We start from the raw sequence: 25023 nt of genomic DNA, 5'->3' as shown, positions 1-25023 counted from the left end.
ACACATTAGCCAAGACACATTAGCCGAAACACATTAGCCAAGACACCTTAGCCAAGACACATTAGCCGAGACACATTAGCCAAGACACCTTAGCCAAGACACATTAGCCAAGACACCTAAGCCAAGACACATTAGCCAAGACACATTAGCCGTGACACATTAGCCAAGACACCTTAGCCAAGACACCTTAGCCAAGACACCTTAGCCAAGACACATTAGCCAAGACACCTTAGCCAAGACACCTTAGCCAAGACACATTAGCCAAGACACATTAGCCGAGACACATAAGCCGAGACACATTAGCCAAGACACCTTAGCCAAGACACATTAGCCAAGACACATTAGCCGAGACACATTAGCAAAGACACCTTAGCCAAGACACATTAGCCAAGACACATTAGCCAAGACACCTTAGCCAAGACACCTTATCCAAGACACCTTAGCCAAGACACATTAGCCGAGACACATTAGCCAAGACACCTTAGCCAAGACACCTTAGCCAAGACACCTTAGCCAAGACACATTAGCCAAGACACATTAGCCAAGACACATTAGCCGAGACACTTTAGCCAAGACACCTTAGCCAAGACACATTAGCCGAGACACATTAGCCAAGACACCTTAGCCAAGACACATTAGCCAAGACACCTTAGCCAAGACACATTAGCCAAGACACCTTAGCCAAGACACATTAGCCAAGACACCTTAGCCAAGACACATTAGCCAAGACACTTTAGCCAAGACACATTAGCCGAGACACATTAGCCAAGACACCTTAGCCAAGACACATTAGCCAAGACACCTTAGCCAAGACACATTAGCCAAGACACCTTAGCCAAGACACATTAGCCAAGACACCTTAGCCAAGACACATTAGCCAAGACACCTTAGCCAAGACACATTAGCCAAGACACCTTAGCCAAGACACCTTAGCCAAGACACATTAGCCAAGACACATTAGCCAAGACACCTTAGCCAAGACACCTTAGCCGAGACACCTTAGCCAAGACACCTTAGCCAAGACACATTAGCCAAGACACCTTAGCCAAGACACCTTAGCCAAGACACATTACCCAAGACACCTTAGCCAAGACACCTTAGCCAAGACACCTTAGCCAAGACACATTAGCCGAGACACATTAGCCAAGACACCTTAGCCAAGACACATTAGCCAAGACACATTAGCCAAGACGCCTTAGCCAAGACACCTTAGCCAAGACACCTTAGCCAAGACACCTTAGCCAAGACACATTAGCAAAGACACCTTAGCCAAGACACTTTAGCCAAGACACCTTAGCCAAGACACCTTAGCCGAGACACATTAGCCGAGACGCATTATCCAAGACACCTTAGCCAAGACACATTAGCCAGGACACCTTAGCCAAGACACATTAGCCAAGACACATTAGCCAAGACACATTAGCCAAGACACATTAGCCAAGACACCTTAGCCAAGACACCTTAGCCAAGACACATTAGCCAAGACACATTAGCCAAGACACCTTAGCCAAGACACATTAGCCAAGACACATTAGCCGAGACACATTAGCCAAGACACCTTAGCCAAGACTCCTTAGCCAAGACACATTAACCAAGACACCTTAGCCAAGACACCTTAGCCGAGACACATTAGCCGAGACACATTAGCCAAGACACCTTAGCCAAGACACATTAGCCAAGACACCTTAGCCAAGACACCTTAGCCGAGACACATTAGCCAAGACACATTAGCCAAGACACCTTAGCCGAGACACATTAGCCAAGACACCTTAGCCAAGACACATTAGCCAAGACACATTAGCCGAGACACATTAGCCAAGACACATTAGCCGAGACACATTAGCCAAGACACCTTAGCCAAGACACATTAGCCAAGACACCTTAGCCGAGACACATTAGCCAAGACACCTTAGCCAAGACACATTAGCCAAGACACCTTAGCCAAGACACCTTAGCCGAGACACATTAGCCGAGATACATTAGAAAAGACACCTTAGCCAAGACACATTAGCCAAGACACCTTAGCCAAGACACCTTAGCCAAGACACATTAGCCAAGACACATTAGCCGAGACACATTAGCCAAGACACCTTAGCCAAGACACATTAGCCAAGACACATTAGCCAAGACACATTAGCCGAGACACATTAGCCAAGACACCTTAGCCAAGACACATTAGCCAAGACACCTTAGCCGAGACACATTAGCCAAGACACCTTAGCCAAGACACATTAGCCAAGACACCTTAGCCAAGACACCTTAGCCGAGACACATTAGCCGAGACACATTAGAAAAGACACCTTAGCCAAGACACATTAGCCAAGACACCTTAGCCAAGACACCTTAGCCAAGACACCTTAGCCAAGACACATTAGCCAAGACACATTAGCCGAGACACATTAGCCAAGACACCTTAGCCAAGACACCTTAGCCAAGACACCTTAGCCAAGACACATTAGCCAAGACACATTAGCCAAGACACATTAGCCGAGACACTTTAGCCAAGACACCTTAGCCAAGACACCTTAGCCAAGACACATTAGCCAAGACACCTTAGCCAAGACACATTAGCCAAGACACCTTAGCCGAGACACATTAGCCAAGACACATTAGCCAGGACACCTTAGCCAAGACACATTAGCCAAGACACATTAGCCAAGACACATTAGCCAAGACACATTAGCCAAGACACCTTAGCCAAGACACCTTAGCCAAGACACATTAGCCAAGACACATTAGCCAAGACACCTTAGCCAAGACACATTAGCCAAGACACATTAGCCGAGACACATTAGCCAAGACACCTTAGCCAAGACACCTTAGCCAAGACACAATAACCAAGACACCTTAGCCAAGACACCTTAGCCGAGACACATTAGCCGAGACACATTAGCCGAGACACATTAGCCAAGACACCTTAGCCAAGACACCTTAGCCAAGACACCTTAGCCAAGACACATTAGCCAAGACACATTAGCCAAGACACATTAGCCGAGACACTTTAGCCAAGACACCTTAGCCAAGACACATTAGCCGAGACACATTAGCCAAGACACCTTAGCCAAGACACATTAGCCAAGACACCTTAGCCGAGACACATTAGCCAAGACACCTTAGCCAAGACACATTAGCCAAGACACCTTAGCCAAGACACCTTAGCCAAGACACATTAGCCGAGACACATTAGAAAAGACACCTTAGCCAAGACACATTAGCCAAGACACCTTAGCCAAGACACCTTAGCCAAGACACATTAGCCAAGACACATTAGCCAAGACACCTTAGCCAAGACACCTTAGCCAAGACACCTTAGCCAAGACACATTAGCCAAGACACATTAGCCAAGACACATTAGCCGAGACACTTTAGCCAAGACACCTTAGCCAAGACACATTAGCCGAGACACATTAGCCGAGACACATTAGCCAAGACACCTTAGCCAAGACACATTAGCCAAGACACCTTAGCCAAGACACATTAGCCAAGACACCTTAGCCAAGACACATTAGCCGAGACACATTAGCCAAGACACCTTAGCCGAGACACATTAGCCGAGACACATTAGAAAAGACACCTTAGCCAAGACACATTAGCCAAGACACCTTAGCCAAGACACCTTAGCCGAGACACATTAGCCGAGACACATTAGCCAAGACGCCTTAGCCAAGACACCTTAGCCAAGACACCTTAGCCAAGACACCTTAGCCAAGACACATTAGCAAAGACACCTTAGCCAAGACACTTTAGCCAAGACACCTTAGCCAAGACACCTTAGCCAAGACACATTAGCCAAGACACATTAGCCAAGACACATTAGCCGAGACACTTTAGCCAAGACACCTTAGCCAAGACACATTAGCCGAGACACATTAGCCAAGACACCTTAGCCAAGACACATTAGCCAAGACACCTTAGCCAAGACACATTAGCCAAGACACCTTAGCCAAGACACATTAGCCGAGACACCTTAGCCAAGACACCTTAGCCGAGACACATTAGCCGAGACACATTAGCCAAGACACATTAGCCGAGACACATTAGCCAAGACACATTAGCCAAGACACATTAGCCAAGACACCTTAGCCGAGACACATTAGCCAAGACACCTTAGCCAAGACACATTAGCCAAGACACATTAGCCGAGACACATTAGCCAAGACACATTAGCCGAGACACATTAGCCAAGACACCTTAGCCAAGACACATTAGCCAAGACACCTTAGCCGAGACACATTAGCCAAGACACCTTAGCCAAGACACATTAGCCAAGACACCTTAGCCAAGACACCTTAGCCGAGACACATTAGAAAAGACACCTTAGCCAAGACACATTAGCCAAGACACCTTAGCCAAGACACCTTAGCCAAGACACATTAGCCAAGACACATTAGCCGAGACACATTAGCCAAGACACCTTAGCCAAGACACATTAGCCAAGACACATTAGCCAAGACACCTTAGCCAAGACACCTTAGCCGAGACACATTAGCCGAGACACATTAGCCAAGACGCCTTAGCCAAGACACCTTAGCCAAGACACCTTAGCCGAGACACATTAGCCAAGACACCTTAGCCAAGACACCTTAGCCGAGACACATTAGCCGAGACACATTAGAAAAGACACCTTAGCCAAGACACATTAGCCAAGACACCTTAGCCAAGACACCTTAGCCAAGACACCTTAGCCAAGACACATTAGCCAAGACACATTAGCCGAGACACATTAGCCAAGACACCTTAGCCAAGACACCTTAGCCAAGACACCTTAGCCAAGACACATTAGCCAAGACACATTAGCCAAGACACATTAGCCGAGACACTTTAGCCAAGACACCTTAGCCAAGACACATTAGCCGAGACACATTAGCCAAGACACCTTAGCCAAGACACATTAGCCAAGACACCTTAGCCAAGACACATTAGCCAAGACACCTTAGCCAAGACACATTAGCCGAGACACATTAGTCAAGACACCTTAGCCGAGACACATTAGCCGAGACACATTAGAAAAGACACCTTAGCCAAGACACATTAGCCAAGACACCTTAGCCAAGACACCTTAGCCGAGACACATTAGCCGAGACACATTAGCCAAGACGCCTTAGCCAAGACACCTTAGCCAAGACACCTTAGCCAAGACACCTTAGCCAAGACACATTAGCAAAGACACCTTAGCCAAGACACTTTAGCCAAGACACCTTAGCCAAGACACCTTAGCCAAGACACCTTAGCCAAGACACATTAGCCAAGACACATTAGCCAAGACACCTTAGCCAAGACACATTAGCCAAGACACATTAGCCGAGACACATTAGCCAAGACACATTAGCCAAGACACCTTAGCCAAGACACCTTAGCCAAGACACATTAGCCAAGACACATTAGCCAAGACACCTTAGCCAAGACACATTAGCCAAGACACATTAGCCGAGACACATTAGCCAAGACACCTTAGCCAAGACACCTTAGCCAAGACACATTAGCCGAGACACATTAGAAAAGTTACCTTAGCCGAGACACATTAGCCAAGACACCTTAGCCAAGACACATTAGCCAAGACACCTTAGCCAAGACACCTTAGCCGAGACACATTAGCCGAGACACATTAGAAAAGACACCTTAGCCAAGACACATTAGCCAAGACACCTTAGCCAAGACACCTTAGCCAAGACACATTAGCCAAGACACATTAGCCAAGACACATTAGCCGAGACACATTAGCCAAGACACCTTAGCCAAGACACCTTAGCCAAGACACCTTAGCCAAGACACATTAGCGAAGACACATTAGCCAAGACACATTAGCCGAGACACTTTAGCCAAGACACCTTAGCCAAGACACATTAGCCGAGACACATTAGCCAAGACACCTTAGCCAAGACACATTAGCCAAGACACCTTAGCCAAGACACATTAGCCAAGACACCTTAGCCAAGACACATTAGCCGAGACACATTAGCCAAGACACCTTAGCCGAGACACATTAGCCGAGACACATTAGAAAAGACACCTTAGCCAAGACACATTAGCCAAGACACCTTAGCCAAGACACCTTAGCCGAGACACATTAGCCGAGACACATTAGCCAAGACGCCTTAGCCAAGACACCTTAGCCAAGACACCTTAGCCAAGACACCTTAGCCAAGACACATTAGCAAAGACACCTTAGCCAAGACACTTTAGCCAAGACACCTTAGCCAAGACACCTTAGCCAAGACACCTTAGCCAAGACACATTAGCCAAGACACATTAGCCAAGACACCTTAGCCAAGACACATTAGCCAAGACACATTAGCCAAGACACATTAGCCAAGACACATTAGCCAAGACACCTTAGCCAAGACACCTTAGCCAAGACACATTAGCCAAGACACATTAGCCAAGACACCTTAGCCAAGACACATTAGCCAAGACACATTAGCCGAGACACATTAGCCAAGACACCTTAGCCAAGACACCTTAGCCAAGACACATTAACCAAGACACCTTAGCCAAGACACCTTAGCCGAGACACATTAGCCGAGACACATTAGCCGAGACACATTAGCCAAGACACCTTAGCCAAGACACATTAGCCAAGACACATTAGCCAAGACACATTAGCCAAGACACATTAGCCAAGACACCTTAGCCAAGACACCTTAGCCAAGACACATTAGCCAAGACACATTAGCCAAGACACATTAGCCAAGACACATTAGCCAAGACACATTAGCCGAGACACATTAGCCAAGACACCTTAGCCAAGACACCTTAGCCAAGACACATTAACCAAGACACCTTAGCCAAGACACCTTAGCCGAGACACATTAGCCGAGACACATTAGCCGAGACACATTAGCCAAGACACCTTAGCCAAGACACCTTAGCCAAGACACCTTAGCCAAGACACATTAGCCAAGACACATTAGCCGAGACACTTTAGCCAAGACACCTTAGCCAAGACACCTTAGCCAAGACACATTAACCAAGACACCTTAGCCAAGACACATTAGCCGAGACGCATTAGCCAAGACACCTTAGCCAAGACACCTTAGCCGAGACACATTAGCCGAGACACATTAGAAAAGACACCTTAGCCAAGACACATTAGCCGAGACACATTAGCCAAGACACCTTAGCCGAGACACATTAGCCGAGACACATTAGCCGAGACACATTAGCCAAGACACCTTAGCCAAGACACCTTAGCCAAGACACCTTAGCCAAGACACATTAGCCAAGACACATTAGCCAAGACACATTAGCCGAGACACTTTAGCCAAGACACCTTAGCCAAGACACATTAGCCGAGACACATTAGCCAAGACACCTTAGCCAAGACACATTAGCCAAGACACCTTAGCCGAGACACATTAGCCAAGACACCTTAGCCAAGACACATTAGCCAAGACACCTTAGCCAAGACACCTTAGCCGAGACACATTAGCCGAGACACATTAGAAAAGACACCTTAGCCAAGACACATTAGCCAAGACACCTTAGCCAAGACACCTTAGCCAAGACACATTAGCCAAGACACATTAGCCGAGACACATTAGCCAAGACACATTAGCCAAGACACATTAGCCGAGACACATTAGCCAAGACACATTAGCCGAGACACATTAGCCAAGACACCTTAGCCAAGACACATTAGCCAAGACACCTTAGCCGAGACACATTAGCCAAGACACCTTAGCCAAGACACATTAGCCAAGACACCTTAGCCAAGACACCTTAGCCGAGACACATTAGCCGAGACACATTAGCAAAGACACCTTAGCCAAGACACATTAGCCAAGACACATTAGCCAAGACACCTTAGCCAAGACACCTTATCCAAGACACCTTAGCCAAGACACATTAGCCGAGACACATTAGCCAAGACACCTTAGCCAAGACACATTAGCCAAGACACCTTAGCCAAGACACATTAGCCAAGACACATTAGCCAAGACACATTAGCCGAGACACTTTAGCCAAGACACCTTAGCCAAGACACATTAGCCGAGACACATTAGCCAAGACACCTTAGCCAAGACACATTAGCCAAGACACCTTAGCCAAGACACATTAGCCAAGACACCTTAGCCAAGACACATTAGCCGAGACACATTAGCCAAGACACCTTAGCCAAGACACCTTAGCCAAGACACATTAGCCAAGACACATTAGCCAAGACACCTTAGCCAAGACACCTTAGCCGAGACACCTTAGCCAAGACACCTTAGCCAAGACACATTAGCCAAGACACCTTAGCCAAGACACATTAGCCAAGACACATTAGCCGAGACACATTAGCCGAGACAACTTAGCCAAGACACCTTAGCCAAGACACATTAGCCGAGACACATTAGCCAAGACACCTTAGCAAAGACACATTAGCCAAGACACATTAGCCAAGACGCCTTAGCCAAGACACCTTAGCCAAGACACCTTAGCCAAGACACCTTAGCCAAGACACATTAGCAAAGACACCTTAGCCAAGACACTTTAGCCAAGACACCTTAGCCAAGACACCTTAGCCGAGACACATTAGCCGAGACGCATTAGCCAAGACACCTTAGCCAAGACACATTAGCCAGGACACCTTAGCCAAGACACATTAGCCAAGACACATTAGCCAAGACACATTAGCCAAGACACATTAGCCAAGACACCTTAGCCAAGACACCTTAGCCAAGACACATTAGCCAAGACACATTAGCCAAGACACCTTAGCCAAGACACATTAGCCAAGACACATTAGCCGAGACACATTAGCCAAGACACCTTAGCCAAGACACATTAGCCGAGACACATTAGCCAAGACACCTTAGCCAAGACACATTAGCCGAGACACATTAGCCGAGACACATTAGCCAAGACACCTTAGCCAAGACACATTAGCCAAGACACCTTAGCCAAGACACCTTAGCCAAGACACATTAGCCAAGACACATTAGCCAAGACACCTTAGCCGAGACACATTAGCCAAGACACCTTAGCCAAGACACATTAGCCAAGACACATTAGCCGAGACACATTAGCCAAGACACATTAGCCGAGACACATTAGCCAAGACACCTTAGCCAAGACACATTAGCCAAGACACCTTAGCCAAGACACATTAGCCAAGACACCTTAGCCAAAACACATTAGCCGAGACACATTAGCCGAGACACATTAGAAAAGACACCTTAGCCAAGACACATTAGCCAAGACACCTTAGCCAAGACACCTTAGCCAAGACACATTAGCCAAGACACATTAGCCGAGACACATTAGCCAAGACACATTAGCCAAGACACATTAGCCGAGACACATTAGCCAAGACACATTAGCCGAGACACATTAGCCAAGACACCTTAGCCAAGACACATTAGCCAAGACACCTTAGCCGAGACACATTAGCCAAGACACCTTAGCCAAGACACATTAGCCAAGACACCTTAGCCAAGACACCTTAGCCGAGACACATTAGCCGAGACACATTAGAAAAGACACCTTAGCCAAGACACATTAGCCAAGACACCTTAGCCAAGACACCTTAGCCAAGACACCTTAGCCAAGACACATTAGCCAAGACACATTAGCCGAGACACATTAGCCAAGACACATTAGCCAAGACACATTAGCTAAGACACCTTAGCCAAGACACATTAGCCAAGACACATTAGCCGAAACACATTAACCAAGACACCTTAGCCAAGACACATTAGCCGAGACACATTAGCCAAGACACCTTAGCCAAGACACATTAGCCAAGACACCTAAGCCAAGACACATTAGCCAAGACACATTAGCCGTGACACATTAGCCAAGACACCTTAGCCAAGACACCTTAGCCAAGACACCTTAGCCAAGACACATTAGCCAAGACACCTTAGCCAAGACACCTTAGCCAAGACACATTAGCCAAGACACATTAGCCAAGACACATAAGCCGAGACACATTAACCAAGACACCTTAGCCAAGACACATTAGCCAAGACACATTAGCCGAGACACATTAGCAAAGACACCTTAGCCAAGACACATTAGCCAAGACACATTAGCCAAGACACATTAGCCAAGACACCTTATCCAAGACACCTTAGCCAAGACACATTAGCCGAGACACATTAGCCAAGACACCTTAGCCAAGACACCTTAGCCAAGACACCTTAGCCAAGACACATTACCCAAGACACCTTAGCCAAGACACCTTAGCCAAGACACCTTAGCCAAGACACATTAGCCGAGACACATTAGCCAAGACACCTTAGCCAAGACACATTAGCCAAGACACATTAGCCAAGACGCCTTAGCCAAGACACCTTAGCCAAGACACCTTAGCCAAGACACCTTAGCCAAGACACATTAGCCAAAACACATTAGCCAAGACACATTAGCCGAGACACATAAGCCAAGACACCTTAGCCAAGACACATTAGCCAAGACACCTTAGCCAAGACACATTAGCCAAGACACCTTAGCCAAGACACCTTAGCCAAGACACATTAGCCAAGACACATTAGCCAAGACACCTTAGCCAAGACACCTTAGCCAAGACACATTAGTCAAGACACATTAGCCAAGACACCTTAGCCGAGACACCTTAGCCAAGACACATTAGCCAAGACACATTAGCCAAGACACATCAGCCAAGACACCTTAGCCGAGACACCTTAGCCTAGACACCTTAGCCAAGACACCTTAGCCAAGACACATCAGCCAAGACACCTTAGCCAAGACACATTAGCCAAGACACATTAGCCAAGACACATTAGCCAATACACCTTAGCCAAGACACATTAGCCGAGACACCTTAGCCAAGACACATTAGCCAAGACACCTTAGCCAAGACACATAAGCCAAGACACATTAGCCGAGACACATTAGCCAAGACACCTTAGCCAAGACACATTAGCCGAGACACCTTAGCCGAGACACATTAACCAAGACACCTTAGCCAAGACACATTAGCCAAGACACCTTAGCCAAGACACATTAGCCAAGACACATTAGCCGAGACACATTAGCCAAGACACCTTAGCCAAGACACATTAGCCAAGACACCTTAACCAAGACACATAAGCCGAGACACATTAGCCAAGACACCTTAGCCAAGACACCTTAGCCAAGACACCTTAGCCGAAACACATTAGCCGAGACACATTAGCCAAGACACATTAGCCAAGACACCTTAGCTAAGACACCTTAGCCAAGACACCTTAGCCGAGACACATTAGCCAAGACACCTTAGCCAAGACACATTAGCCAAGACACCTTAGCCAAGACACATTAGCCAAGACACCTTGGCCGAAACACATTAGCCAAGACACCTTAGCCAAGACACATTAGCCGAGACACATTAGCCAAGACACCTTAGCCAAGACACATTAGCCAAGACACCTTAGCCGAGACACATTAGCCGAGACACATTAGCCAAGACACCTTAGCCAAGACACCATAGCCAAGACACCTTAGCCAAGACACCTTAGCAAAGACACATTAGCCGAGACACATTAGCCAAGACACATTAGCCAAGACACCTTAGCCAAGACACATTAGCCAAGACACCTTAGCCAAGACACCTTAGCCAAGACACCTTAGCCAAGACACATTAGCCAAGACACATTATCCGAGACACCTTAGCCAAGACACATTATCCAAGACACCTTAGCCAAGACACATTAGCCAAGACACCTTAGCCAAGACACATTAGCCAAGACACCTTAGCCAAGACACATTAGCCAAGACACCTTAGCCAAGACACATTAGCCAAGACGCATTAGCCAAGACACATTATCCGAGACACCTTAGCCAAGACACATTAGCCAAGACACATTAGCCAAGACACCTTAGCCAAGACACATTAGCCGAGACACATTAGCCAAGACACCTTAGCCAAGACACATTAGCCAAGACACATTAGCCAAGACACCTTAGCCAAGACACATTAGCCAAGACACATTAGCCAAGACACATTAGCCAAGACACATTAGCCAAGACACATTAGCCGAGACACATTAGCCGAGACACCTTAGCCAAGACACCTTAGCCAAGACACATTAGCCGAGACACATTAGCCAAGACACCTTAGCCAAGACACATTAGCCGAGACACATTAGCCAAGACACCTTAGCCAAGACACATTAGCCGAGACACATTAGCCAAGACACCTTAGCCAAGACACATTAGCCAAGACACATTAGCCAAGACACATTAGCCAAGACACATTAGCCAAGACACATTATCCGAGACACCTTAGCCAAGACACATTAGCCAAGACACCTTAGCCAAGACACATTAGCCAAGACACATTAGCCAAGACACCTTAGCCAAGACACATTAGCCAAGACACATTAGCCAAGACACATCAGCCAAGACACATTAGCCAAGACACATTATCCGAGACACCTTAGCCAAGACACATTAGCCAAGACACCTTAGCCAAGACACATTAGCCAAGACACCTTAGCCAAGACACATTAGCCAAGACACATTAGCCAAGACACCTTAGCCAAGACACCTTAGCCAAGACACATTAGCCAAGACACATTAGCCGAGACACATTAGCCAAGACACATTAGCCAAGACACATTAGCCAACACACATTAGCCAAGACACCTTAGCCAAGACACATTAGCCAAGACACCTCAGCCAAGACACATTAGCCAAGACGCATTAGCCAAGACACATTATCCGAGACACATTAGCCAAGACACCTTAGCCAAGACACATTAGCCAAGACACATTAGCCAAGACACATTATCCAAGACACCTTAGCCAAGACACATTAGCCAAGACACCTTAGCCAAGACACGTCAGCCGAGACACATTACCCAAGACACCTTAGCCGAGACACATTAGCCAAGACACATTAGCCAAGACACATTATCCGAGACACCTTAGCCAAGACACATTAGCCAAGACACCTTAGCCAAGACACATTAGCCAAGACACCTTAGCCAAGACACATTAGCCAAGACACATTAGCCAAGACACATTAGCCAAGACACATTATCCGAGACACCTTAGCCAAGACACATTAGCCAAGACACCTTAGCCAAGACACATTAGCCAAGACACCTTAGCCAAGACACATTAGCCAAGACACATTAGCCAAGACACCTTAGCCAAGACACCTTAGCCAAGACACATTAGCCAAGACACATTAGCCGAGACACATTAGCCAAGACACCTTAGCCAAGACACATTAGCCGAGACACATTAGCCAAGACACCTTAGCCAAGACACATTAGCCAAGACACATTAGCCAAGACACCTTAGCCAAGACACATTAGCCAAGACACCTTAGCCAAGACACATTAGCCAAGACGCATTAGCCAAGACACATTATCCGAGACACCTTAGCCAAGACACATTAGCCAAGACACCTTAGCCAAGACACATTAGCCAAGACACCTTAGCCAAGACACATTAGCCAAGACACATTAGCCAAGACACATTAGCCAAGACACATTATCCAAGACACCTTAGCCAAGACACATTAGCCAAGACACCTTAGCCAAGACACCTTAGCCAAGACACATTAGCCGAGACACATTAACCAAGACACATTAGCCAAGACACATTAGCCGAGACACATTAGCCAAGACACCTTAGCCAAGACACATTAGCCAAGACACCTTAGCCAAGACACCTTAGCCAAGACACATTAGCCAAGACACATTAGCCAAGACACATTAGCCAAGACACATTAGCCAAGACACATTAGCCAAGACACCTTAGCCAAGACACATTAGCCAAGACACATTAGCCAAGACACAATAGCCAAGACACCTTAGCCAAGACACATTAGCCAAGACACCTTAGCCAAGACACATTAGCCAAGACACATTAGCCAAGACACATTAGCCAAGACACCTTAGCCAAGACACATTAGCCAAGACACCTCAGCCAAGACACCTTAGCCAAGACACATTAGCCGAGACACATTAGCCAAGACACATTAGCCGAGACACCTTAGCCAAGACACATTAGCCGAGACACATTAGCCAAGACACATTAGCCAAGACACATTAGCCAAGACACCATTGCCAAGACACATTAGCCAAGACACATTAGCCAAGACACCTTAGCCAAGACACATTAGCCAAGACACATTAGCCGAGACACATGAGCCAATACACCTTAGCCAAGACACCTTAGCCAAGACACATTAGCCAAGACACATTAGCCGCGACACATTAGCCGAGACACCTTAGCCAAGACACCTTAGCCAAGACACATTAGCCAAGACACATTAGCCAAGACACCTTAGCCAAGACACATTAGCCGAGACACATTAGCCAAGACACCTTAGCCAAGACACATTAGCCAAGACACCTTAGCCAAGACACATTAGCCAAGAGACATTAGCCAAGACACCTTAGCCAAGACACATTAGCCAAGACACATAAGCCAAGACACATTAGCCAAGACACATTAGCCGAGACACCTTAGCCAAGACACCTTAGCCAAGACACATTAGCCGAGACACATTAACCAAGACACCTTAGCCAAGACACATTAGCCGAGACACATTAGCCAAGACACCTTAGCCAAGACACATTAGCCGAGACACATTAGCCAAGACACCTTAGCCAAGACATATAAGCCAAGACACATTAGCCAAGACACATTAGCCAAGACACATTATCCGAGACACCTTAGCCAAGACACATTAGCCAAGACACCTTAGCCAAGACACATTAGCCAAGACACATTAGCCAAGACACCTTAGCCAAGACACATTAGCCAAGACACATTAGCCAAGACACATTATCCGAGACACCTTAGCCAAGACACCTAAGCCAAGACACCTTAGCCAAGACACATTAGCCAAGACACATTAGCCAAGACACATTAGCCAAGACACATTAGCCAAGACACATTAGCCAAGACACATTATCCGAGACACCTTAGCCAAGACACATTAGCCAAGACACCTTAGCCAAGACACATTAGCCAAGACACCTTAGCCAAGACACATTAGCCAAGACACATTAGCCAAGACACCTTAGCCAAGACACCTTAGCCAAGACACATTAGCCAAGACACATTAGCCGAGACACATTAGCCGAGACACCTTAGCCAAGACACCTTAGCCAAGACACATTAGCCGAGACACATTAGCCAAGACACCTTAGCCAAGACACATTAGCCGAGACACATTAGCCAAGACACCTTAGCCAAGACACATTAGCCAAGACACATTAGCCAAGACACCTTAGCCAAGACACATTAGCCAAGACTCCTTAGCCAAGACACATTAGCCAAGACGCATTAGCCAAGACACATTATCCGAGACACCTCAGCCAAGACACATTAGCCAAGACACCTTAGCCAAGACACATTAGCCAAGACACCTTAGCCAAGACACATTAGCCAAGACACATTAGCCAAGACACATTAGCCAAGACACCTTAGCCGAGACATATTAGCCAAGACACCTTAGCCAAGACACATTAGCCAAGACACATTAGCCAAGACACCTTAGCCAAGACACCTTAGCCAAGACACATTAGCCAAGACACATTAGGCAAGACACATTAGCCAAGACACATTATCCAAAACACCTAAGCCAAGACACATTAGCCAAGACACCTTAGCCAAGACACCTTAGCCAAGACACCTTAGCCAAGACACCTTAGCCAAGACACATTAGCCGAGACACATTAGCCAAGACACATTAGCCGAGACACCTTAGCCAAGACACCTTAGCCAAGACACCTTAGCCAAGACACCTTAGCCAAGACACCTTAGCCAAGACACATTAGCCAAGACACATTAGCCAAGACACATTAGCCAAGACACATTATCCGAGACACCTTAGCCAAGACACCTTAGCCAAGACACCTTAGCCAAGACACCTCAGCCGAGACACATTACCCAAGACACCTTAGCCGAGACACATTAGCCAAGACACATTAGCCGAGACACATTAGCCAAGACACCTTAGCCAAGACACATTAGCCAAGACACCTTAGCCAAGACACCTAAGCCAAGACACATTAGCCAAGACACATTAGCCAAGACACATTAGCCAAGACACATTAGCCGAGACACATTAGCCAAGACACCTTAGCCAAGACACATTAGCCAAGACACATTAGCCAAGACACAATAGCCAAGACACCTTAGCCAAGACACATTAGCCAAGAAACCTTAGCCAAGACACCTTAGCCAAGACACATTAGCCGAGACAGATTAACCAAGACACCTTAGCCAAGACACATTAGCCAAGACACATTAGCCGAGACACATTAGCCGAGACACCTTAGCCAAGACACCTTAGCCAAGACACATTAGCCAAGACACATTAGCCAAGACACCTTAGCCAAGACACATTAGCCGAGACACATTAGCCAAGACACCTTAGCCAAGACACATTGGCCAAGACACATTAGCCAAGACACCTTAGCCAAGACACATTAGCCAAGACACATAAGCCAAGACACATTAGCCAAGACACATTAGCCAAGACACCTTAGCCAAGACACCTTAGCCAAGACACATTAGCCGAGACACATTAACCAAGACACCTTAGCCAAGACACATTAGCCGAGACACATTAGCCAAGACACCTTAGCCAAGACACATTAGCCGAGACACATTAGCCAAGAAACCTTAGCCAAGACATATAAGCCAAGACACATTAGCCAAGACACATTAGCCAAGACACATTATCCGAGACAGCTTAGCCAAGACACATTAGCCAAGACACCTTAGCCAAGACACCTTAGCCAAGGCACATTAGCCGAGACACATTAACCAAGACACCTTAGCCAAGACACATTAGCCAAGACACATTAGCCGAGACACATTAGCCGAGACACCTTAGCCAAGACACCTTAGCCAAGACACATTAGCCAAGACACCTTAGCCAAGACACATTAGCCGAGACACATTAGCCAAGACACCTTAGCCAAGACACATTGGCCAAGACACATTAGCCAAGACACCTTAGCCAAGACACATTAGCCAAGACACCTTAGCCAAGACACATTAGCCAAGACACATAAGCCAAGACACATTAGCCAAGACACATTAGCCGAGACACCTTAGCCAAGACACCTTAGCCAAGACACATTAGCCGAGTCACATTAACCAAGACACCTTAGCCAAGACACATTAGCCGAGACACATTAGCCAAGACACCTTAGCCAAGACACATTAGCCGAGACACATTAGCCAAGAAACCTTAGCCAAGACATATAAGCCAAGACACATTAGCCAAGACACATTAGCCAAGACACATTAGCCAAGACACATTATCCGAGACAGCTTAGCCAAGACACATTAGCCAAGACACCTTAGCCAAGACACCTTAGCCAAGACACATTAGCCAAGACACCTTAGCCAAGACACATTAGCCAAGACACATTAGCCAAGACACATTAGCCAAGACACATTATCCGAGACACCTTAGCCAAGACACATTAGCCAAGACACCTTAGCCAAGACACATTAGCCAAGACACCTTAGCCAAGACACATTAGCCAAGACACATTAGCCAAGACACCTTAGCCAAGACACCTTAGCCAAGACACATTAGCCAAGACACATTAGCCGAGACACATTAGCCGAGACACCTTAGCCAAGACACCTTAGCCAAGACACATTAGCCGAGACACAATAGCCAAGACACCTTAGCCAAGACACATTAGCCAAGACACCTTAGCCAAGACACATTAGCCAAGACACATTAGCCAAGACACATTAGCCAAGACACCTTAGCCGAGACACATTAGCCAAGACACCTTAGCCAAGACACATTAGCCAAGACACATTAGCCAAGACACCTTAGCCAAGACACATTAGCCAAGACACATTAGCCAAGACACATTAGCCAAGACACATTAGCCGAGACACATTAGCCAAGACACCTTAGCCAAGACACATTAGCCAAGACACCTTAGCCAAGACACATTAGCCAAGACACCTTAGCCAAGACACATTAGCCAAGACACATTAGCCGAGACACCTTAGCCAAGACACCTTAGAAAAGACACATTAGCCAAGACACATTAGCCAAGACACCTTAGCCAAGACACATTAGCCAAGACACATTAGCCAAGACACATTAGCCGAGACACATTAGCCAAGACACATTAGCCAAGACACATTAGCCAAGACACCTTAGCCAAGACACATTAGCCAAGACACCTTAGCCAAGACACATTAGCCAAGACACATAAGCCAAGACACATTAGCCAAGACACATTAGCCGAGACACCTTAGCCAAGACACCTTAGCCAAGACACATTAGCCGAGACACATTAGCCAAGACACATTAGCCAAGACACATTAGCCGAGACACATTAGCCAAGACACCTTAGCCAAGACACATTAGCCAAGACACCTTAGCCGAGACACATTAGCCAAGACACCTTAGCCAAGACACATTAGCCAAGACACATTAGCCAAGACACCTTAGCCAAGACACATTAGCCAAGACACATTAGCCAAGACACATAAGCCAAGACACATTAGCCGAGACACATTAGCCAAGACACCTTAGCCAAGACACATTAGCCAAGACACATTAGCCAAGACACCTTAGCCAAGACACATTAGCCAAGACACCTTAGCCAAGACACCTTAGCCAAGACACCTTAGCCAAGACACCTTAGCCAAGACACATTAGCCGAGACACATTAGCCAAGACACATTAGCCGAGACACCTTAGCCAAGACACATTAGCCGAGACACATTAGCCAAGACACCTTAGCCAAGACACATTAGCCAAGACACCTTAGCCAAGACACCTTAGCCAAGACACATTAGCCAAGACACATTAGCCAAGACACCTTAGCCAAGACACATTAGCCAAGACACATTAGCCAAGACACCTTAGCCAAGACACATTAGCCAAGACACATTAGCCAAGACACAATAGCCAAGACACCTTAGCCAAGACACATTAGCCAAGACACCTTAGCCAAGACACATTAGCCAAGACACATTAGCCAAGACACATTAGCCAAGACACCTTAGCCAAGACATATTAGCCAAGACACATTAGCCAAGACACCTTAGCCAAGACACCTTAGCCAAGACACCTTAGCCAAGACACATTAGCCGAGACACATTAGCCAAGACACATTAGCCGAGACACCTTAGCCAAGACACATTAGCCGAGACACCTTAGCCAAGACACATTAGCCAAGACACATTAGCCAAGACACCATTGCCAAGACACATTAGCCAAGACACATTAGCCAAGACACCTTAGCCAAGACACATTAGCCAAGACACATTATCCGAGACACATGAGCCAATACACCTTAGCCAAGACACCTTAGCCAAGACACATTAGCCAAGACACATTAGCCGCGACACATTAGCCGAGACACCTTAGCCAAGACACCTTAGCCAAGACACATTAGCCAAGACACATTAGCCAAGACACCTTAGCCAAGACACATTAGCCGAGACACATTAGCCAAGACACCTTAGCCAAGACACATTAGCCAAGACACCTTAGCCAAGACACATTAGCCAAGAGACATTAGCCAAGACACCTTAGCCAAGACACATTAGCCAAGACACATAAGCCAAGACACATTAGCCAAGACACATTAGCCGAGACACCTTAGCCAAGACACCTTAGCCAAGACACATTAGCCGAGACACATTAACCAAGACACCTTAGCCAAGACACATTAGCCGAGACACATTAGCCAAGACACCTTAGCCAAGACACATTAGCCGAGACACATTAGCCAAGACACCTTAGCCAAGACATATAAGCCAAGACACATTAGCCAAGACACATTAGCCAAGACACATTATCCGAGACACCTTAGCCAAGACACATTAGCCAAGACACCTTAGCCAAGACACATTAGCCAAGACACATTAGCCAAGACACCTTAGCCAAGACACATTAGCCAAGACACATTAGCCAAGACACATTATCCGAGACACCTTAGCCAAGACACCTAAGCCAAGACACCTTAGCCAAGACACATTAGCCAAGACACATTAGCCAAGACACATTAGCCAAGACACATTAGCCAAGACACATTAGCCAAGACACATTAGCCAAGACACATTATCCGAGACACCTTAGCCAAGACACATTAGCCAAGACACCTTAGCCAAGACACCTTAGCCAAGACACATTAGCCAAGACACATTAGCCAAGACACATTAGCCAAGACACCTTAGCCAAGACACCTTAGCCAAGACACATTAGCCAAGACATATTAGCCGAGACACATTAGCCGAGACACCTTAGCCAAGACACCTTAGCCAAGACACATTAGCCGAGACACATTAGCCAAGACACCTTAGCCAAGACACATTAGCCGAGACACATTAGCCTAGACACCTTAGCCAAGACACATTAGCCAAGACACATTAGCCAAGACACCTTAGCCAAGACACATTAGCCAAGACACCTTAGCCAAGACACATTAGCCAAGACGCATTAGCCAAGACACATTATCCGAGACACCTCAGCCAAGACACATTAGCCAAGACACCTTAGCCAAGACACATTAGCCAAGGCACCTTAGCCAAGACACATTAGCCAAGACACATTAGCCAAGACACATTAGCCAAGACACATTAGCCAAGACACCTTAGCCAAGACACATAAGCCAAGACACATTAGCCAAGACACATTAGCCAAGACACATTAGCCAAGACACCTTAGCCAAGACACCTTAGCCAAGACACATTAGCCAAGACACATTAGGCAAGACACATTAGCCAAGACACATTAGCCGAGACACATTAGCCAAGACACCTTAGCCAAGACACATTAGCCAAGACACATTAGCCAAGACACAATAGCCAAGACACCTTAGCCAAGACACATCAGCCAAGAAACCTTAGCCAAGACACCTTAGCCAAGACACATTAGCCGAGACACATTAACCAAGACACCTTAGCCAAGACACATTAGCCAAGACACATTAGCCGAGACACATTAGCCGAGACACCTTAGCCAAGACACCTTAGCCAAGACACATTAGCCAAGACACATTAGCCAAGACACAATAGCCAAGACACCTTAGCCAAGACACATCAGCCAAGAAACCTTAGCCAAGACACCTCAGCCAAGACACATTAGCCGAGACACATTAACCAAGACACCTTAGCCAAGACACATTAGCCAAGACACATTAGCCGAGACACATTAGCCGAGACACCTTAGCCAAGACACCTTAGCCAAGACACATTAGCCAAGACACATTAGCCAAGACACCTTAGCCAAGACACATTAGCCGAGACACATTAGCCAAGACACCTTAGCCATGACACATTGGCCAAGACACATTAGCCAAGACACCTTAGCCAAGACACATTAGCCAAGACACCTTAGCCAAGACGCATTAGCCAAGACACATAAGCCAAGACACATTAGCCAAGACACATTAGCCAAGACACCTTAGCCAAGACACCTTAGCCAAGACACATTAGCCGAGACACATTAACCAAGACACCTTAGCCAAGACACATTAGCCGAGACACATTAGCCAAGACACCTTAGCCAAGACACATTAGCCGAGACACATTAGCCAAGAAACCTTAGCAAAGACATATAAGCCAAGACACATTAGCCAAGACACATTAGCCAAGACACATTATCCGAGACAGCTTAGCCAAGACACATTAGCCAAGACACCTTAGCCAAGACACCTTAGCCAAGACACATTAGCCGAGACACATTAGCCAAGACGCATTAGCCAAGACACATTAGCCAAGACACATTAGCCGAGACACATTAGCCGAGACACCTTAGCCAAGACACCTTAGCCAAGACACATTAGCCAAGACACCTTAGCCAAGACACATTAGCCGAGACACATTAGCCAAGACACCTTAGCCAAGACACATTGGCCAAGACACATTAGCCAAGACACCTTAGCCAAGACACATTAGCCAAGACACCTTAGCCAAGACACATTAGCCAAGACACATAAGCCAAGACACATTAGCCAAGACACATTAGCCGAGACACCTTAGCCAAGACACCTTAGCCAAGACACATTAGCCGAGACACAATAACCAAGACACCTTAGCCAAGACACATTAGCCGAGACACATTAGCCAAGACACCTTAGCCAAGACACATTAGCCGAGACACATTAGCCAAGAAACCTTAGCCAAGACATATAAGCCAAGACACATTAGCCAAGACACATTAGCCAAGACACATTAGCCAAGACACATTATCCGAGACAGCTTAGCCAAGACACATTAGCCAAGACACCTTAGCCAAGACACATTAGCCAAGACACCTTAGCCAAGACACATTAGCCAAGACACATTAGCCAAGACACATTAGCCAAGACACATTATCCGAGACACCTTAGCCAAGACACATTAGCCAAGACACCTTAGCCAAGACACATTAGCCAAGACACCTTAGCCAAGACACATTAGCCAAGACACATTAGCCAAGACACCTTAGCCAAGACACCTTAGCCAAGACACATTAGCCAAGACACATTAGCCGAGACACATTAGCCGGGACACCTTAGCCAAGACACCTTAGCCAAGACACATTAGCCGAGACACATTAGCCAAGACACCTTAGCCAAGACACATTAGCCAAGACACCTTAGCCAAGACACATTAGCCAAGACACATTAGCCAAGACACATTAGCCAAGACACCTTAGCCGAGACACATTAGCCAAGACACCTTAGCCAAGACACATTAGCCAAGACACATTAGCCAAGACACCTTAGCCAAGACACATTAGCCAAGACACATTAGCCAAGACACATTAGCCAAGACACATTAGCCGAGACACATTAGCCAAGACACCTTAGCCAAGACACATTAGCCAAGACACCTTAGCCAAGACACATTAGCCAAGACACCTTAGCCAAGACACATTAGCCAAGACACATTAGCCAAGACACCTTAGCCAAGACACCTTAGCCAAGACACATTAGCCAAGACACATTAGCCAAGACACCTTAGCCAAGACACATTAGCCAAGACACATTAGCCAAGACACCTTAGCCAAGACACATTAGCCAAGACACATTAGCCAAGACACCTTAGCCAAGACACATTAGCCAAGACACCTTAGCCAAGACACATTAGCCAAGACACATAAGCCAAGACACATTAGCCAAGACACATTAGCCGAGACACCTTAGCCAAGACACCTTAGCCAAGACACATTAGCCGAGACACATTAGCCAAGACACATTAGCCAAGACACATTAGCCGAGACGCATTAGCCAAGACACATTAGCCAAGACACATTAGCCAAGACACCTTAGCCAAGACACATTAGCCAAGACACCTTAGCCAAGACACATTAGCCAAGACACCTTAGCCGAGACACATTAGCCAAGACACCTTAGCCAAGACACATTAGCCAAGACACATTAGCCAAGACACCTTAGCCAAGACACATTAGCCAAGACACATTAGCCAAGACACATAAGCCAAGACACATTAGCCGAGACACATTAGCCAAGACACCTTAGCCAAGACACATTAGCCAAGACACCTTAGCCAAGACACCTTAGCCAAGACACATTAGCCAAGACACATTAGCCAAGACACCTTAGCCAAGACACATTAGCCAAGACACATTAGCCAAGACACCTTAGCCAAGACACATTAGCCAAGACACCTTAGCCAAGACACATTAGCCGAGACACATTAGCCAAGAAACCTTAGCCAAGACATATAAGCCAAGACACATTAGCCAAGACACATTAGCCAAGACACATTAGCCAAGACACATTAGCCAAGACACATTATCCGAGACAGCTTAGCCAAGACACATTAGCCAAGACACCTTAGCCAAGACACATTAGCCAAGACACATTAGCCAAGACACCTTAGCCAAGACACATTAGCCAAGACACATTAGCCAAGACACATTAGCCAAGACACATTAGCCAAGACACATTATCCGAGACACCTTAGCCAAGACACATTAGCCAAGACACCTTAGCCAAGACACATTAGCCAAGACACCTTAGCCAAGACACATTAGCCAAGACACATTAGCCAAGACACCTTAGCCAAGACACCTTAGCCAAGACACATTAGCCAAGACACATTGGCCAAGACACATTATCCGAGACACCTTAGCCAAGACACATTAGCCAAGACACCTTAGCCAAGACACCTTAGCCAAGACACCTTAGCCAAGACACATTAGCCAAGACACATTAGCCGAGACACATTAGCCAAGACACCTTAGCCAAGACACATTAGCCGAGACACATTAGCCAAGAAACCTTAGCCAAGACATATAAGCCAAGACACATTAGCCAAGACACATTAGCCAAGACACTTTAGCCAAGACACATTATCCGAGACAGCTTAGCCAAGACACATTAGCCAAGACACCTTAGCCAAGACACCTTAGCCAAGACACATTAGCCAAGACACCTTAGCCAAGACACATTAGCCAAGACACATTAGCCAAGACACATTAGCCAAGACACATTACCCAAGACACATTATCCGAGACACCTTAGCCAAGACACATTAGCCAAGACACCTTAGCCAAGACACATTAGCCAAGACACCTTAGCCAAGACACATTAGCCAAGACACATTAGCCAAGACACCTTAGCCAAGACACCTTAGCCAAGACACATTAGCCAAGACACATTAGCCGAGACACCTTAGCCAAGACACCTTAGACAAGACACATTAGCCGAGACACATTAGCCAAGACACCTTAGCCAAGACACATTAGCCAAGACACCTTAGCCAAGACACATTAGCCAAGACACATTAGCCAAGACACATTAGCCAAGACACCTTAGCCGAGACACATTAGCCAAGACACATTAGCCAAGACACATTAGCCAAGACACATTAGCCAAGACACCTTAGCCAAGACACATTAGCCAAGACACATTAGCCAAGACACATTAGCCAAGACACATTAGCCGAGACACATTAGCCAAGACACCTTAGCCAAGACACATTAGCCAAGACACCTTAGCCAAGACACATTAGCCAAGACACCTTAGCCAAGACACATTAGCCAAGACACATTAGCCAAGACACCTTAGCCAAGACACCTTAGCCAAGACACATTAGCCAAGACACATTAGCCAAGACACC

At 46.5% G+C, this 25023-nt stretch overlaps 1 long non-coding RNA gene across 1 annotated transcript in view; it reads right to left on the bottom strand.

Annotated features, from left to right (window-relative positions):
- Positions 1-24514, bottom strand: part of LOC125762975 (uncharacterized) — a 35362-nt gene extending 10848 nt beyond the window's left edge. The window contains exons 1-5 of the long non-coding RNA XR_007418288.1: positions 21369-24514; positions 20711-21018; positions 20207-20444; positions 15895-17560; positions 11009-14424 (exon numbers count right to left, since the gene is read on the bottom strand). This is a non-coding gene — a long non-coding RNA (uncharacterized LOC125762975). The remainder of the gene's footprint in view (positions 1-11008; positions 14425-15894; positions 17561-20206; positions 20445-20710; positions 21019-21368) is intronic.
- Positions 24515-25023: the final 509 nt, after the last annotated feature.

This window comes from Anopheles funestus, chromosome 2RL (assembly GCF_943734845.2).
Source record: "Anopheles funestus chromosome 2RL, idAnoFuneDA-416_04, whole genome shotgun sequence".
Lineage (NCBI taxonomy): Eukaryota > Metazoa > Arthropoda > Insecta > Diptera > Culicidae > Anopheles > Anopheles funestus.
The sequence above is the reverse complement of the archived record's forward strand: the minus strand, read 5'-3'. Positions and strand labels throughout refer to the sequence as shown.